Raw genomic sequence first — 6,000 nt, forward strand, 5'->3', positions numbered from 1 at the left:
TCGATACCTGGTGATGAAGGGAGACTAGGCGAATAGATAGAGATCGCTAATTCGATCCTGTTTTACCTCACTGCACTGTCGTGCCTTCGGGCGAGTATTCACGGGCTTCGGCCCTATGTGAGAGTTTTCCCTGTATCCTGATGTGGTGAATTTCGCCAGTAGCTCATTTGGAGGATTCGTTGGCCGTTCAAAAAAATAATTTAAGTGTTTTTCTTTAAGAGGTAATTTTTTAAGAGGTAAAATGTTTGTAGTCTGCGAATCACATCTGGGGGCATTTGTAGAAGTAGAGGTGGACCAAACCTCTGCAGTATGCAAGAAAAAATTTGTTTGTTTTTTAACGTATGTAGACTTCTAAAATAAACTGGTACCGGTGTACGGACGATAGTGGTGGGTGGTGGTGGTGGTGGTGGATGGTGGACGTGGACAGTGGGTGGTGATGGTGGACGATGGTTGTGGTGGTGGGTGGTGGACGATGGTGGTGGTGGTGAACTGGTGATGGACGGTGGTGGGTGGTGGACGACTATGGTGTTTAACGCTCTGCAGACCTGAGAATATCTTAGAAGTGGTTGGACCAAGTCTCCACCAAGAGCTCACGCAGACGTTGTTTAATGAAACGTCTTCGGAAAAACAAACAATCTGCATATGGCAATGTCTGCGCGGCACAGACAGAAGAAGCTGCGCATATATTTTTTAGAAAAACAAACACCACCTTAGTGTTGGCATGTAATTAATTGTTTGATTTATAACAACTAAGTTGGTTAAAAAAAACTTAGTGAACTGTTTGTCACATTTATATAATAGGTTCATGACGAATTGATCGGTGATCACAATGATCCGTGTGGTCTGATCCAAAAAATCGCGATGGATTAGGTATATTGTATTGGTTTGAATTAGTCACATCTATTGAGGTTGTGGTTTGTTATTCAAATGGCTCTTGCCTTTCGGTTGACAATTAACAATCTACTATTGTGACCTTCATAAAGATTCATATTCGTTGGTTCTTTTGGAAACATTATACGTGTAATAGGTAGCTAGAAAAATTGTTCATGAAACATAAAATTTTATCTTTTAACACAATGTTACTAGTACGTCTCATGATGCCATTCATGGGTGGATTACTTACACTTGATCGCGTTTAATCATGAAGTTTTCCTCTTGTCCATACTAATTGCGTCTAAAACATGTTGGTGAATATTGAGAGATGATCTTCATTATAATTGAGTATCTATCATGTGGACATTAGATCAATGTGTGATTTGCCTAAGATGTTGCAAATATCTCATTATTTTGTTTTATGTTAGGGTTAGGGAGGTTACTCACCACAATCCCAAAACACATTATTTTGTTGAACGCTAGAGGAAAAATTGTTTTAACGGTAAAGATCATTCGTGTTGAAATAATAAGTTTCATTTTTCTACTGTCTTGATATATTTTAGCCAGTATTTTGAATCTCATATATCACTTTGATGTCAAGTTCTACATGATTTTTCATCCCCTATAGTGTGGGTAAGCCATAAGTTTCTCTAACTCGTTCTATACTATAGTGTGGGTAAGCCATAAGTTTCTCTAACTCGTTCTATAACACAAGGCTCAATCTAGTGAAATAAATTATCTGTCACTTTAACCCCAAAACAAAGATAACCAAGGGTTCAACCCTTGGCGTTAAAATAGCATGCGAACCCAACTAGCGAGATGATCGTTTTCTTGACTACGACAACAGTTCATTATTCATATCCTTGATTCTTAGTGTATGCATCGTTATTTTGGGGACATCAGACATGATTTAATACAATTAGCTGGTTATGATGAATTATATAGTTTCTTAAAAGTAATGACAATATAAAGAATAAATAGTTTTTTGAATAGTTACCAATATATTGTGCTTGTAATCACGCCTTAATTAACCGAGGCAACTTACTTTTGTTGTCCACCAACATTTATTTTGTTAGGCAACACGTGGAGAGTTCAAATGAGAAGAAAATATAAATTAAGAATAAAAAGAATAAAGGGTACAAATGTAATTTTAATAAATCATTTAATGAGTCTATTCTTTATTTTTGCTATTCAGATTAATAAACCCTAATCATTCAATGAGTCATCCTATAAAACAGTTTTGCACCTTACAGAATAAAAGCAATCATGCACATGATCCTACATATTCAATGTTTCCCACACTGTAAGGTACATAATGTGTAGAACCCCAACAATTTTAAATAATTTCGCGACTCATGATAAAATATGCGTAGGACACAACACTTTTAAATAATTTGGTCACTTCTAATAAAATTGGTGTATGACCAACACATTAATGGTGGTGAAGGAGGAAATTATGGTGCCATTAACAAGACTTGAGTAACTCTTTATAATATTTATATTAGTATTCTACATCAAAATGTCTATCATACTCTTATTAATTAAATAATTAATTATAAGTAGACAAAAATTATATCTTGATTCACAGCCATGATAAAAAAATATAGGGTCTAGATTAATTTATTTTTCTTCTTGCAAGAAGATTTTTCTCAAATGAACATCCCCATAGGCAATATATATGTATGTATTCATGTGTTTCTTTATTAAAATGCTTTAGATGTTTAAAGGTAAGAGTGTGATTTTTTTTATAAATGGCCACTAGGCTATGCCTGCATCACTTGGGGTGCCACTTTGGAATTAGTTTTACTCGGCGGTTTTTGCCAAATTAATTGACAACGAGTTTGGATTTTCCTAGGTGTGTCAAACAATTCACATAAACTTAACCCTATTTCAAATAGCGAGAGTTTTCTTATGCTAAGATCACAATTGTGTTGTATTCATGTCCACGCAACTAGTCTTATTGCCATTTTAATGGGAAACAACTTATACCTCGTACCGACAACACCTAAGAAATCCAAATATATCGCTAGTTCACTTGCAGTAACCCTCAAGTGAAACTAATTCTAGAGTAACCCCCCCCCCCCAAGTGATGGAAGCATAGACATATATGTAATAACCCTCAAGTGAAACTAATTCTAGAGGTACCCCCCCCCAAGTGATGGAAGCATAGACATATATGTAATGTATTTTTCACATAGTGATCTCCTGACACTCATATAAAATCTCAAATCATTTGTTGTTAAATCTATGTTAACCCTAAAGTAAGTTTGAGTTTGTGTACGTAACAATTCACTAGGTTTGAGTTTGTGTTATGTATGATTTTAGAATTTAGATAACAAACGCACAAAAAAATATATGACAAAACTCTCATTAAAGAATAAAAAGACCATCAATGTTTTCTATACATCTATTTTCTAGATCATTGACTATTAAACAACACGCACAATTTTATATACTAATTTATAATTTATGTAATAATTTGTAACACATCGAAAACGAGTTTGGTAATCAAACCACGTTGATATCAAAAGATGGGTAAAATACCCTTAGTGGTAAAATTAACCCGATGAATATAAGGATTTAAACAAATAATCCTAATATTAATTAAAAGGAGAATAAATGCTCTGGGAAAACAAAGTTTACAAGAAGCCCGAGTTAACGGGGCTTAAAATAAAACGGGTTATAACCTCTTCGAACCCACTAAGTTAACTAGGAATGTTTAACCTAGTTAATAAGAGAAAATGTTGTTGGAAATAAGTAGGTTGTAGCCTACTTAATAACTAACTAAACATGAGGGACCAAAGTGGAATAACTTGAAAGTTAAAATATTAAAAACAAAACAAAACATAACACACACACACACACTTGGTGTGTGCGTGGAACGACCAGGAGCAAGAACAAGGGTGCCAAACCCTAGTTCTTACATGAAGCATCAAATTGAAAGGAAAATTGAAGTCCAAATTTGGTTCAGCGAACAGTTTATGAACCGTTCGGCGGGAAGTTCGTCTATGTTCGTTCGTTTAATAAACGAACGAACATGAACAAGAAATTTCGTTCGATTAGTTAAATGAACGAACATGAACAGAGGTCTCGTTCGTTCGATTGTGTTTGTGAACGTTCGGTAAGGTGTTCGTGAACGTGTTCGTGAACATTCGTTGATTTGCATTCGTTTATGTTCGTATGTTTGTGTTTTAATTCAAGATCTTTGTACTTTCTTATATTTTATTTGTACTTTTTATATTATTAAACTTTTATTTATTTTTTTACCCTAAAATTAAAATAGGAAACCCACTTTCACCTTGTTTATGTATCATTTCCCTTTCATTTCTCATTATTACATCGTCGAATACGATCGACATCCGTTCCACAATGAGGGATTCAAGTTCGAGTGCTACTCTCTGGGCCATCTATCTTTATCCTTCGTCGCGTTCACCAAATTTATTTGTGTTCGTGAACCGTTCCGAACACACTCATTTCCTTAATGAACGAACACGAGCATAAAATCTCGTTCGGTAAGTGTTCATGAACAGTTCGTGAACACATTTATTTCCTTAACGAACGAACACGAACAAGGCCTTGTTCGTGTTCGTTCGATTCGTTTACAACCCTAGTTATATTCAAGTGAATAGATGCTTAAAAGCATGTTATCTACTAGTTTGTAAGTAGAACTTGATTATATTAGGTGTTCGGATGAATGCCTAGTAATACGATGAAACGGGTTTTTCATATAGATGAACACCCTTAGTTCTTACGAAATGAATGAATAAATTAGCTCTGATAACCTAGAGCTAAGTTAATTTGATATTAATAATCGCTTGAACTAGTTATAGTGTTGGAAATGTGCTGAACTTGGTTAAAATTTTAGTTAAAACAGTGGCCTAAAAATAACGCCTACCGGGTAATTAATGGAATGCCTAAACTAGTTGTTGAACTTGATTGTGCATTTCATATGCTAATGTGCAGTTGACTTTTAAAAAGTCAAACTGACCTATAATATGATTGAATGATAGTTTTAATATAAAATGCATAAGGTGGAATAATCATATTAAATAATGATTAATATGTAACAACCCTCCAAAATAATTCCGACACCCTAAAAATATTTAAAATATCCCAATACTTCCTAAAATACACCTCGCAGGGTGCGATGCCCCTAGCTACCTCCGTCGCGGGCCGCGACGAGCTAGGCCACCAGGACACCTCTGGTGCCGCCACGTGTCGCAACCGTGTCGAGTCTAGTGTCCGAGTCAGCCAAGCTAGGGCCTACCCTAGCTGGCCTCGCGGGCCGCGAAGCCCTCCTGTGTCTCCGTCGCGGGGCGCGACGCCTTGTCTGATCAGCCCTATAAATTGAGAGTTTCGGCTCTCATTTGAAATCGTTCAATTCACAACTTTCTCTCTTAATTTCTATATAGTAGGCACTATACGCGGGTATTATACCCCCCTAAATTAGCGAAGCCCTGCCTCGTTGTAAGTATCATAACCCCCGGTTACGTATTAGATACGCTGTCTGATTGTTTCGTAACGGTTGTCGTGGTTCTGCCCAACGTAGCTTTCTTTTTAGTTGTTTGATTTCTTCAATTTCTCCAATTAACTCTTTATATTTTTTTAGCAATAACTCTTTTAAAAAAAAACATATTAGCTTTCTTTTTTCCCTATACAATTAAATCATTATCTATTTCTTTATTCTTATATTACACTTATGTTTATAGTAAATTGATACAATAACTCTTTTTATTTTCTATTTTTTACGAAATAAGAATTGATCTTTTATTTATCTTCGTCTTTAACAATATTTTAAGACTAAACCAAGTTATTATTACTAATAATATTAAAATAAAACTTACTAGATACTTGGCACTATAGTGCCCCAAGAATTTTTTAATAATGTTCAAATTTTGTCATATACATTTGTTAATTGTTATTGATAATACCACAATCAACAATAAATATGCATATTTGTTTGTTGGGTTACACACCAACTGATGAAACAACCAGAATCGAATCATTTGACTTTGTATTTTTTAGTTCATCTTTATTCTTTAACTAGGTATTTTTGCCGCGCGTTGCGGCGGGTATCGGACGAAGACTCGATCGGTATCACACTACGATGCGCTCACCATGGCAAAC

The sequence above is a fragment of the Helianthus annuus genome, chromosome 7 (genome assembly GCF_002127325.2).
Source record: "Helianthus annuus cultivar XRQ/B chromosome 7, HanXRQr2.0-SUNRISE, whole genome shotgun sequence".
Lineage (NCBI taxonomy): Eukaryota > Viridiplantae > Streptophyta > Magnoliopsida > Asterales > Asteraceae > Helianthus > Helianthus annuus.